Source organism: Anas acuta, chromosome 7, assembly GCF_963932015.1.
Source record: "Anas acuta chromosome 7, bAnaAcu1.1, whole genome shotgun sequence".
Lineage (NCBI taxonomy): Eukaryota > Metazoa > Chordata > Aves > Anseriformes > Anatidae > Anas > Anas acuta.
Window position 1 is genome coordinate 12,649,259 of NC_088985.1, and position 13,598 is coordinate 12,662,856.

Genomic DNA, 13,598 nt, shown 5'->3' on the forward strand with positions numbered 1-13,598 from the left:
TTTCTTTGTTGTAAACTCCCACTGGCAAATCCAGAGTCCCTCAGGGGAAAGATGACAACTGCACAGTGATCACCGAAGAGGATCTTACCTCATTTTTAATTCAACAAGTGGAAAAAAACACCCAGGCAACAAAAGCTACTGCATACATTATGGAAAGCCTGTAATGAATAATCAAGTGCTTGAGTGTATCCACAATAGGTATCTTCAGACATATGTTTACTTCCTGAACAGGAAGGAAAATATCAGACCTTTAGCACAAGGATCACAGTAATACTAGTAGCATACCTGCAGAAAGTTCAGACATGGGAACCACTAGGAAAAAGTTACTTCAGTGATACACGACAATCACAGGAGTTGTTACTGAAAAATACAGGCTTAAGGAGAACATTTCCATGGACATTCCCTATGCAAATGGTTTACTTGAACAAAAGAAACACCATGTATTGTGAGCAGACACTGATCTCTGAAATAAAATTAAGACTAGCCTTCCATATGTTTCTACTTCCCTTTCAGTGAATACACAGTGAATATGTATGGGGTCTTACTTCCCTTCTTTCATATAGCAGAGGAACTCATGTCCAAGACACAAGGCTTATCACTGGGAAATTTTGCCCTTACCCACTTATAAACAAGGTTTAGATGCTGTATATTGATAGCATCTTTTTGGGAGATGCAACTGAAGCAGGGCACTTCATACTAGCTAGAAGCTTCTTTAAATAGAACAGAATAGAGTATGGTTTCATCTTAATAGCAAGTTCAATTATCACAGGATAGAGACTACTTACATTCATCCTATGAAGGACAAACAAGCAAGTCTTACTCATCACACATTTCACAAGAATCTCTTCTATTTCCACTTGAGTTTCAGTATGTTCACTTTGATGTACTTTCAGTAGTCTCAAGTCAATACAGAAAAATCACAGCTGGGAAGTACCTGTCCTACACCACATTCTGCCCCTTCCCCATCCAACACAGGCAGACAGAAGGTAAATCAGCATGCCAATCCAACAGAACAGAAAATCTGTTTTCCATAGTGTCAGTTCTCACTGCTACAGCTAAAACAGCAGAAAAAAACAAGCAGAAGATAATATCCAATCCAGAAACAGTGCTACTTTTGCCACAACAGTCCCTGAAAGAAAAAAGAACGCTGCTGTCATCCTCAGATGAGTGATGTGCAAACTGTATTGAAACCATTTAACCCAATTCTTACATGACTTGCTGTGAAATGACAAGGAAAAAATGGCCCTTTGATAACGTGGTTTTATCTTCCTTAGGTGATAGAAGGAAATGAATTATTGCTTGTCCTGGCAGCTGCTGTGCCTACACAAAACAGTTCATTACATAGTTAAGTGGACAATGAAAGAACAATTTGATTCACATTACTTTATACCTAATCCAAAATAAACTCATGAAAATAAGACCCGTTTTGGCTTCAGCAGAGGCTAGAGCAAGCCCATTTATCCAGAAACTTCTGAATGGAAATCAGAACTCAAAACCCAAACAGCTACACCTTAAATGACCTGTTCATTATAATCCTCATTGCAGATAACACCTGGAAATGGAATCAACTACTGCTTAGCTGTTTCAGTGAAGACAGGCATCTTCTTGGCAAGAAGCCAGTGACAAAGTATCCCATGTAAGGCCAGCTGAAGGGTATGGGTTTTTATCTTGGCTTTTGGTTATTGTGTAGCTATCCTGAAACAATCACCATCTCCCCAAACTGAGTTTACATGGCTTTTCCTATAGTTAATATTAATTTGTTGGCTTTTGCATTCCCATAGACACTATTCCCCTTTTTAAAATTGACGAACTCCAAACTTGGAGAAGCAAGTTGCCTTACTGCAAGGGGATTAGAAGAACAGCAGCACTACATTACTAGACTCATTTTGCATACCCTGTGTTATTACACTTGAACCTAGAAACAGGAACAGAAATACAAGTCGTTACCTTAGTACAAGCATCACTGAAGCACTTTCTATCGTCATTCCTAACGCCTTAAACAGCAATTCATTTTTTACATGAGCATTAAGCAATAAATGCCAAGAACCTGACCCACTCGTACCAAGTGCTTTACAAGAACCTTGTTAACAACCTGTTCTCCATGAGGGACTGTATAAGCTGCATGGGTAACTAACATCACAGCAAGTTGGTTTCCAGGTGCAGAAACACAACTTACTCAAACACAGTGCTCAGACCTGTTCACTGAAGGCTTCCAGTTAGAAGCAGTATTTTGGAAAGCAGGTTCTGGAAACTCCAATGGTAAGGGCAAGGCTGGGAAGGGCTGTCTGTCTTCATTCAAAACCAGAACTATTGATTATAGAAGAGCCATCGAACATTCCCACAGCAATTCAAGGAAGTCTGTCTACATAAGCCTTCAACATGATTTTTTACTGAGTTGTGTGCTACATGAAAAATCTACTTTGGTTCACTACCCTCAACATTTTCTTTCTAAACATACTGAATTGATACCTACATAATTCATGAATAAGTATTACACTTGACTGATAATTCTTCTAAGTAATACTGTATATAATTAGCAGAAAACACTACAGAAGTACTGATGCACCTGTTAATTCTTCGAATTTGTTTTAAAGGAGATTATAAGTAGAAACATTATTCTACCAGCTGAAAGCTGCCATCCTTCACAGTCACTACCTCATAACAGTACATGCAACACTACACAGTCAATCAAGGATAAAGAGCCAGATGCATTACCAGAAAAGATAGCTCAAGCAAAACTAAATCACCTTTTTTTTATAGCAACTTCAGCTTATCCTCAAGAATGCATAGCAGTCTGTTCGAGTACATGCAGTGCAACCTCTACACACCTTTCAGTATGAAGAAGCAACAGATGCCACAAGGAACATCAATAAAACTTCCAACATTTGGTCGTCTTCCAAACAAAATGCTGTAGAAGGCTTGTTGTACAGGAAAAGAGCCTATCTGGGGAGAGAAAAAACAGTTACTCTCATCACATCATCTTACAGTGAAGAAGGAAAAGTAAAATACACTGAAATCATTGCATCACTTCAAGCATCTAAGGTAGTGACAGCTTAGCATTCCTCCCATACAAGACAAATATGTTCCAGCAAGTGCTACAGAACCCTAAAAGGTACATCTAACCCAAGAACATAGTATTGGCACAGCATACCTACATAGAAAATCGCCTCAGTACAAGTACATGAAAAATAAAAAACACCATAACTGAAGTTGTTAGTTGTGCGAATGGTAGCAGACTAAGTTGAAAATCACGTGCTTTCTGGAAATGGGGTACACTTTGGCAAAAAGAATGTTATCAAAATGAAGTGTTCTTCTGTTTTCTCACTTCTCCTAATCATCCAGTTCTCTTTGCATGGAGATCTAGAAATGGCAGTTAGGCTTAGAAAAACGTATGTATCCCAACACATGGGAACTCCTGTGCTATGTGAAAGGACAGCTGTCATCTGAGTTCATACACAGCACCAGTGGAACATTTCCCACTGTGGGAGGTAGAAGTCAAACACTCTGTTCCCTTACAGTTGTAAAACAGAAAGGAACTGCTTGAGAACAGACCAGATCCTCTCTGAAGCTCTCAGGAGTTAACAGGCAGTTATCATACGCAGCTTTCTTTTTTACCCCACCAAAAGATGAGACTGAAAAGGACAGTCCTCAGCCAAGCTTGCCTTTCTGACAGTTACACAGTTGATTACAGCCAGCAAGGAAAAATATCCAACTTGTCCCCAGGATTGAGTTTACCTTCAATAATTTTTCCACAATAGGAGCCATATTACTGTTTCCATAGAGTTACAAATCCAAGTTATGAGGAAGCTATGAGGGAGTTTTAGCAGTTAAAAGGAGGAGAGTGAGGTTAAATTCTCAAGTGCACCTGAATCTTGCTTAAAGAGACTTCAGACTTGTATTAATATCAGCCTTATACGCAGATATGTATCAAAGCACTGATTTAAATTTCATCGTAACAGTTTAATTAGAAAATTGAGGGCTAAGTAATATAACAAATGTCCTCAAAGTTTATTAGTGAATTCAGCATGCAGTACCCTGAACTAATATTTGCCTAGAAATCTCTCTACTGTGAGTCTGAAGAGCAATAAAACTGCTACAGCCACCTACTGGAAGACATTTATGTCCATTCTGTCCAACTGCTCGTAAGACCTTCAAAATGCCTAAAACCTGTTTAAAGTGCAAAATAGTATAGAAATCCTGAGGAAAAGAACAATTCCACAGGATTTTTATTTTTCTTTTTAAACAAATGGGATCAGATAGCTTGAGTTGACACATGGTATCAGAACTGGGATGACTTCACTGTTCCTCAGTCCATGGAACTACAGCAAGGGGAACACAACCTACAAGTATTTTGAAAACAGCTAACAACTAGAGTGGTTTAAGTTCTGCTTTCAGCACAAGTCAGGCATGAATATGTCACCAGAAATGAAAGCTGGATGCCAAATGATTGAGAAACATCTGGTGCATTCCAGAAGCACAGCTAGATGCGCTCGTACCATCTATCATCTCTCAGTTTGACATTACAACTGAGGAGAAACTGACTCTCAAAGGACTTGAAGCAGACAAGCTAGCAGCTTGTCAGAGCTATTTATCTTGGTGTTTCTTCTCTAAAATGTTGTCTTGCATTGGAAAAAGACATCTGTATGAAAAAAACAGAACTCTTAGCACTTAAAATTACCCTGCTCCTTCCCTTTTTGTTTCTCAAGTGCCTGAAATGAGCTTTTGGGACATTTGAACCATCTTCCCTCCTATTCCCATCAACAGCAGAAGATCACCATTTAGAGGGGAGAGGCATTAGGAGTTTCTGTAAGCCTCTCTAGTTTGTGCACGTCCTTCGTGCAGTTCTTCTACATTGCTAATACTCTCCAATTATTGGTGCTGGTTTTGTTGCACAGCAGGGAAAGATTAAGATGTTACTACACACACTTATCACAAAGTGTTTATTCAAAGTGACATTTGACACATTGTACCACTGGCAACAACTTCTGTTAAGCTATTTTAACACCTCCAGGGTTTTTTTTTCCCCCTCTCCTTTCTCCCCTGGTTCCTTCAGAGGGTCACTTAAACCTCTACCACTTCTCACCTCTTCATCTAGCAAGGTAAAACGAACAGAGGCTCAGCACCTTGCAAGACTAAAGAGCAGTACTGAAAGGTTAAATGGGAAAAATTCAAGGCCACTGGATTACATGAAAAAACCTGCAGGACATGCTCAATAGCACTTCCTAACAGAAACTCACAGAGCATTTTGGAGGCAAAGCCTCAGCACCGCTGCCAATGCTTTGCAGGGCAGCACCGAGCCCCAGCCACCAGCTGCCCAGCACATTCTGCTCTGCAAGCCGCGGGTCTGAAGCCTTCTCTCTGTGTCAGAAGCTCCCACATCATGGGAAAGATGGACCCAGACTGCTAAGTGAAAACAGCTTAATTTCCACTCTAACAGAGCACTGGCAGCACAAAGATGCAAGCCCTCTGCTGCCCACAGGGCTGCAAGAAGCAGCGAGACTGCTGACAAGTGTCCTATTATTTCTGACACCACTGCTTGAGGAAACCTTGTAAGACCACAGAAGTGCTACCGCAACTCATCTGAAAGCTACCACCCCAGGCACTCCTGCAGGACAGGCTTCATTACAGAGAAGTTAATGACTTCACCCTCCATATAACTCCAGAGCCCCTTAACTATGTTCAAGATGAGCATTTTGTATTTTTGGAATGTGCTCAAAAACATGAGTTAGCTTCCCTCATATCCTCTGTTTTTATACAATCCGACTGCTTTAACACCGCGTTCCCTGTTCACTGTGCTCTGCTGCTGAACACCTGCCCCGCAGCAGCAGAAACAGCCCAGACCAATCACCCACCTCTTACTGCTGTTTCTCAACAGAAGATACAGGCATGCGAACTCCGGACATTGCACACAGAATTAGGAGAAAATCTGCCTTGTTAGCTATCAAATAGTAACCATAACAGGATATCCCCACACACCGAGTGTCAAACATCTACAGACAGTTACCCGCAGCACCTCTGTGTAACAGCACCTCACCCACCAGTTCTAAACCCTCAGCTCCATGCAGCTGGACACCTACAAGCTGGAAACTGTCCTTTCAGAACTGGCATTTGAGCATTTATTAGGGTCCTTTTCCCCTATGAGATCATCTGGCAGCAGTCACCCTAATTCCCAAATACTAATATTAATACAAAACTTGCATGGCTTTATGTACGACCTTCTGAAGGCACCCTACAGTTCTGATCCTTCATGAACATGCTCATCTATTGTCTTGCAAAAAAGGAAGGATTAATAGTGCAGCCACATAAACCTTCCTCTTGGGTGGATATTTGTTAGCCACCAAAATTAAATACAAGAATCAAGTATCTATATAGGGATAAAAAAAATCTGAAGTGTTTAGTGGTTTCACTGGGAAGTGTTTATTATGTGCAAGTCTTGCATCCTAAGTTTACCTTTAGATCATAGCTGTCCCACACTGTATAACTTTAACTTTCAAAACACAAAAATTTTATACAATGCTCACCTCCATGACTTTTTTTCTGTGACAGCCACTAAGGATATGGCAGCATACATCTACAGAGGATTCATCAGCCATGAAAGAGTTTTATTTCTATTCTATGATTGGAATACTCATTTCATTTAGAAACAATTCCCCACAGTAAGGGAGAGGAAGAACAGCACAGTTATTCCACATTTTTTTGGAAGAGAGGCTCCAAGGGTTTCTTCCCAAAGCTGCTTTACCAGCTAAGCAGTACTGGTTATTAAGAAGGAAGTAGGGGAAAAGAAAAACAGAGATGCCCTTTACCACCCACCTCACCAGTAAGATAGCCGCATTTAACACAAATGAGGAAGACGGTGAAACAAAAGCAGGGACAGACCTGCCCTTTGTGTCACCTGCCAACACCACTGCCAGCAACAAAAGCCTCCCACGTGTCTACCTGTCTACCGTGGCCCAGCAGTCACAGCAGCACGAGGAGAGGCAGCAGAGGGCTGGAGACCCCAAGCCCCACGGGAGTGCAGCAGGGCTGACGGGGGGCTAGGCCCGACACTCATGGGGCTGGGTGGTGCTCGTGCCACAGGCAGAAGTCAACCAGTAAACACAACAGTCACCATGGTTATTTTAAATTTCGGTTGGAGATGATTGAGGCAGGAAGTGGTTAGATAAAAAAAGTATCTGCAAGATTTCCTCAAACGATAGCTTCCTCACCTAAGGTCTTATTTGGATACTTGGCCTTGAAACACTGACACGCCATTTACGCTCTTTCCAGCTCTCACATTTGCATTCACAGCACCCACAGTGGCTTCCCAGCTTTACCAACACACCAAAACAAAGTGTTAGAGAACTTTGTGAATGGGATAACCCTTTAAAAACTCTTAAGGTATAACACAGATCATGTATGTATGAGTTCTACCATACTCCACCCAGCAATAGCTATCAAGCAATCATCTCCTGCTGGCCTCCCAACATGCCAAATGCAAACAGCATGGACAGCATAGTGCCAAGGAAACAAGCTACTCATGTCTACTCTAATGTGCTGTATTTTCAATGCAGCAAAGTCCTCCAGGATTAGGAAAACGAGCTCATTTTTCTTCCCCTTGAGCATTTGATCTATATTGACTACCTACAGCTTCCATCAACTATCTAGTTATTTTCACTTAAAAAAAAAAACACTCAGTACGACTGATTTTAAAACACACACAGCCCAGTTTAAGACTCCCAAAAACTAAACTGACCTGACTACACTTTTTAGTAGATGCCAAATACCAGGTCTACTTTAGGTGGTTATAACAGGCTTAGATGACAGGAGCAGCTAGATGGCCTTAAAGGTTCCAGTCCTTTCACACCTAATGACACTTGTGACATAAAGAACCACAGCTTGCTGAACTGTTCCCACCTTTATTATTTTTGAAGAATAGGTTCACAGAAAATAAATTAAGAACACAAGTCAGCTCATGTTTCCAGACTTTTCTAATAAACAATATAAGAAATGGGAGTGCTGGGCTTTTTTTAATCATACAAATCGAAGCTGGTCTGGCAAACAGTTATGAGTGCCCTCCTGCAAATGCTTCTTATAAGCTGCAGCTGTAACTCAGAAGTAATATTATATTCCCACTCTTCTACAAAAGCATAACATTTCTTTGTGAACATTTTGTGATTTATGATTTCATTTTCTCCCCATGTCCAGCACCATACTTGCAAGAATGTAAGTAGTTGCATAGATGAAACAAATATTTTTTAAGAAAACCCACTACACTCTTCAAACATTTTTTCATTGTGCCCTTTGAAGCCTTCTTTAAAAAATATTTAAAGAAATAATCTTGTAGTTGAAAACCTTGTCTCTTTGCTATTTTATCTCTCCAGAACCCAGATCATTATGCTCTCCTCCTGTATGTTTACTCTGGAGGGCTACTCCTCTACGAGAGCAGAAGACAGATGAGCTAACTGAAAGCAAAGCATATTGTTACTTGCAACACCACCCAAATCCTTACCCAAAATCTGAGCACCATCCCACCTCCACAGCCCTGCTCCAACATTATTTAATGAGAAAATACTGCAAGTCATGAAGTTTGCTTCATAATAACAGACTGTTACAGAGTTAAGACAAACATTGTGCAATTCAGTTAAAAAATGGCATCGTATTTCCCACACCCTCCCTCCCCCAAGTTCAGTTTTATTTATTTAGGATGGTGCCATTTTGGTGGTCCGTTTTTACAAAGAGGTCAACTGAACGCTTCTGACAATTAAGAAAATAGCAGACTATGGTGAATGGGAAGAAATTGTTACACCAAATATGATGTGGGTTCTCCTGGCAACAGACCACAGCTGCTTATCATTCAGCTATGCCCTCAGATGAGGTTTTTCACTCACTTGGGAAGACCGATATCCCAGGGCTGGAATTCAAAAGCAAAGAACTTAAATTCACAAATAACTTGATGCAATTTATACCATGATGCAGCAGCCCCAATGATACCTTTGGGGTTTTCTGTTTACTCATTCGTTGGATTTTTTGTTTTTGTTTAAAGCCTGAGGAGGACAGTGAAACAAACTCACAGATGGAAGAGACAAAGAACCATTCAAGCTCAACAGATTTTAATCACAAGTTTTTGTGGGTTTCCTCCAGGAACAGGCAAGCCAAACAATTCCTATTTGTGCCACACAGCCCTGCACTTAATAAACATGTTCCTCATCCTCCTCTCACGTTATTGATGGCTCAGGACAGGGCTCTCGTAGCACCACCCGCTGTGGTCTCCCGATGCTCACGATACAGACCTACCAGCCAGAGGCTCCCCTAAGAGCCTGCGGGTGTAATTGAGGCCCTTGGCTAACAACACCCTGTCAGCAAGAGCCATCCACCTCCCCTGACAGCTGCTGGGAACACATCCAGGCTGCTGTCTCTGACAGTGCCTGGGGACTCGCTATCTCGCTAATAAATACAGGGAGGCCAGAAATCTCCTTCCACCACACTGAAAGAACAGCAACTTACAGCCAGCACGAGCTGGGAAGGAGGGAACGGTCCTGCTCATGGCGGTTACAATCCCTCAAAGAAAGAAGAAGGGGTTTGAGCACACAGCCTCAGCCCGAGGTCGCTGCCTCTGTGCTAAGCCACCCACGGGGCAGGACAGGACAGCACACGGCTCCGGCTCCAGCTCCGCAGAGAGACCTGCACCTCGGTTCCTGCCTGACAGGGCACTGGGAAAAGAAAAAGCAGCCCAACAAGCCACGGAGCCCCAGACTGAAGTAAGTGCTAACAAAGCAGATCTAGATGATTCCTCACCGAACCGATGGATCTAAGTTCAACGCTGTGCACGCCCAGCTTTAAGTTACCTCACCGATAGCAACCCCCCGGCTCTGCTCCGCGTCCCCGCGATGCACGAGCGGGTGTCAGGGCTAGGAGGACTCGAGGTGAGCCCCGAGGCGCCCCCCACCCCCCCACCCACCCCGACCTCGGGGGTGCCACCACCAGCGGCCGGCCCGGAGCGGAGCGGGGGCACCGGGACCGCGGCTGGAGCCTGGCGCGGCGCCACCGCGACGGAGCCCGAGCCCGAGCCTCCGCCCCGAGCCCCCAGCCCCAGCCGGCCCCAGCGCAGGGCGAGCAGAGCGCGGCGGGCTGCCCGCTGCCCCTGCCCGCTGCACAGCCCAGCCGCCGGCTCTGGGGAGCCCGCAGGGAGCGGGGCGGGCAAGCTGTGCGCGGGTGGGTGCCGGGGGGGGCCGCGGTGCGGCGCCGGGACGCCCCTACTCACCCGCGGGCCCCGCCGCCGAGCCGCGGCCCCACTTCCTGTGCGCTAGGAAATGAGCGGGCGGAGCGGCGCCCGGCCGCCCTTAATAGGGCTGGCGCCGGCCCCCCGACCGCCTCCGGGGCGGGGCCGGGCCGCGGCAGCGCTGTGGGGGCGCCCCGGATCCGCACGTGGCGGCGGCACCGGGACTGGATCCCCCCCGCTCCTTACCGCCGCCCCGCCCCGCCCCGTGTGTGCCTCGCCCGTCCTCAGCGCTGAGCGGCCGTGAGGTGGCCGCTGAGGGCAGGGCGCTGGGTCCGTGACAAGGAGACCTGACGGGGGTTGTTCGCCACTCGCCCCGGTGTTTAGTTACAGCCCTGTATCATCAATTCATCAAATAAAAATAATAATACTAAAAAAAATCTGTAGGTATTTTAGCTTAAAAGGACGTCAGGTTGAGGAACTTGGACACTATATGGCAGTCCGTGTGGAGGGTAGTCTGTAATGACTGTAAAGACCACCTGGTCCAACCATCACTGTACCACCAGTGTCACCACTAAACCATGTCCCCAAGCACCACGTCCAACCTCTCCTTCAACACCCCCCGGGACGGTGACGCCACCACCTCCCTGGGCAACCCGTCCCAGTGCCTGGCTGCCCTTTCTGAGAAGAAATGTCTCCCCATTTCCAACCTGAACCTCCCCTGGCACAACCTGAGGCCATTCCCTCTAGGCCTATCACAGTTACCTGTGAGAAGAGGCCGACCCCCAGCTCCCCACCACTTCCTCTCAGGTAGCTGTAGAGAGCAATGAGGGCTGCCCTGAGCCTCCTCTTCCCCAGACCGAACACCCCCAGCTCCCTCAGCCGCTCCTCACAGGACTTGTGTTCCAGGCCCTTCAGCAGCTTTGTAGCCCTTCTCTGGACACGCTCCAGGGCCTCGATGTCTTGAAGTGAGGGGCCCAAAACCATACACAGTACTCGAGGTGCGGCCTCACCAGAGCAGAGTACAGGGGAACCATCACCTTCCTAGTCCTGCTGGCTACGTTCTTTCATAACCATATATGAAATATATCATTCCCTATTCATCAAAAATCAATTCATATGCGCTCAGAAGTGACCAAGGATCAGTTCTGTGAAGATCCATGCCCCACACTCTGCCGGTTTGCCCACAACACCATGGTGCAGCGTCACCCACATGAGGCAGAGGTGGGCATCGGCACTCTGCAGAGCACGGCCTCGCAGGCTCTCGGCAGCAGACGCTGCCATCCCCGGCACATTGTGGGTGCCTCAAGTTCCTACCCAGCCCAGTACACAACAGCCCTTTGTCTTCAGGCAGACTGAAACTAGCCCCTTCATAAATATCCCCTTGCCCTGTGCACTGCATAACCTGAGGGAGAGCTGGATGGTGAGGAGCCTGATCTGCCTGGCCTAAATTCCAAGCCCGCAAACAGTGTGAACAAAGAAGGTCTTTCCAGAGAATGGCTTGAATATGCTGTGGTTTTAAATAGGCAGGGATTTTCCATGCAGACTGGGAACTCTCTCACTGCTCTCTGCTGTCAGGCCGCACTTCACTGCTCTGTTCCACTAACAGCTGGGCCGCACCTCATAGCAAACCAGCATATGGGGAAAACGTGTGAGGCTGGTATGACCAGCAGTCAGCATGTCCACTTTGCTAAACTTTAAAAGTTGTTGTGAGAATGGATCCTTGAAAGATATCCTTCAAAATATCTTTAAAGAAACTCACAGAGAGGTTTTAGATTTTCATATACGAGTTCCTGAAACTAGGTAAACGTGGGCTTGTTCTTTCTTTCTAAACTATATGTAAATATACTGCTATTTTAAATCTGACCTCATACAGAGTTTCAGTATTGCTTATTAGAGATGACTCTCGAGTACCACCACCCTGCTCTCATTCGAGCTCTGTGTAGTGATAAATGCGTCGGAGTTTACTAGACGCCTGTGCTATTTTACTGAATCTGGAGATTGCAGAGTTCTGCACACATAATATTATCTCCAAGTTCAAGAAGATAACGGAATGGAAATAACCACTGCCACCCAGCCGATTTCATTAACCGATACTATGAAGTAGGTCTCAAACAAATTGACAGCCCTGCGTCATGCGCTGGTTGGCCTACAGAGAGCAACCAGACTGAATATCATCCTTTGCGCTTCCTAGGCGCCCCTTTTCTGTGCGAAGGCTGGTTGCTGCTATGTGCTGCAGAGACTAACTGGTGATTGCACACAGAATGCTGCTGCTTCTTTAAGTGATGCCTTCCTCTACTTTAGAGTTTCTTCACTTCTGAAAAGATTACTTTCTTTTTTTTCAGCTTGAGAAAAGGCAAGAATAGGTTTCTTAAATTCTAGTAAAAACAACTTGGGTATTGATAGTTGTATCTGTATAAGGGGTGTACCACAACAGGAAAAAACGTTTTTGCAGTTATGCTTATATATAACTTCCTGACTGTTCTATCAAAATGAGCCATTCCAAGAGTAGACGTTTCTTCATAACTCAGACCTGTATTCATGCTGACAAGTGTTGTTGATTCTATTTGATCTTAGTATTACAGCCCTACAGAGGAATTCCTGTTTTGTTTGTGAATAAATAATGCAATAAAACATTAGCAAACGTCTGTTTTAAGACGATTCATTTCAGCTGGGGGAATTTTCCTTAGAGAGGTGTTTAGAGACCTCCTAATATCTGAATGCAGTAAGTGTGTTTATATGGGTGACAGCTTTTTATTTTATTAAAACATTAGGATGATTATTTTAGAGATGTGGAGACAGACTTTTAAAATATTTTGCTAAAACTCTGGTAAATGGTGTTCTTAAATTGGTGCAGCTAGGGAAAAGGAAGTGGCTGGCAATAGCTGATCTGAAAAGTTTTCCAGAACAGCATTAGCTCCAGCCTCTAGTGCTTTTTGTTTTTTCTTGTCTTTGTATTTTTTTTAAGCATATGTGTGGGCTGGAGGGGAAGAAACAATAGAGAAAAGAGAGGAGCTGATCTGAGAACATGATGCCAAAGTGAAGGAGTAATGCAAATGAGACCAAAGGGGAAATTAGAAGGAAAAAAAAAAAAAAAAAAGGCAATCCAACAGTAGATATTTTTGTTCTCTCATCCTCTCGAGCTGAAATAAAATGTGCATGTAGAATAAGAAAAATGGTCTGTTATTTTGCCTGAAATTTCAGAGCTTTAATTGCCAAACAATAGTCATTAGTTTGCTGTGACACAGGGCTTTTTGTCAAATACTACAGCTCAGCCTTACTGATGGCACAGCTCCAACAATGATCCCATGTGAAGCTGCTTTCTTTCTTTATCTTTGTTTTAATTGTTGCAAATTATTTATAACAGATATTGAGCAACACAACTGAAAGTTTAATCATCTTG

General features: G+C 44.3%; 1 protein-coding gene across 3 annotated transcripts in view; it reads right to left on the bottom strand.

Annotated features, from left to right (window-relative positions):
- CSGALNACT2 (chondroitin sulfate N-acetylgalactosaminyltransferase 2) overlaps positions 1-10,393 on the bottom strand; it is a 31,528-nt gene extending 21,135 nt beyond the window's left edge. The window contains exons 1-2 of one of the 3 annotated variants that reach the window (XM_068687888.1): positions 10,241-10,393; positions 2,829-2,943 (exon numbers count right to left, since the gene is read on the bottom strand). The gene's annotated coding sequence lies outside the window, so the exon portion shown is untranslated. The remainder of the gene's footprint in view (positions 1-2,828; positions 2,944-10,240) is intronic. The other 2 variants (XM_068687889.1, XM_068687891.1) reach the window with 2 other exon arrangements.
- Positions 10,394-13,598: the final 3,205 nt, after the last annotated feature.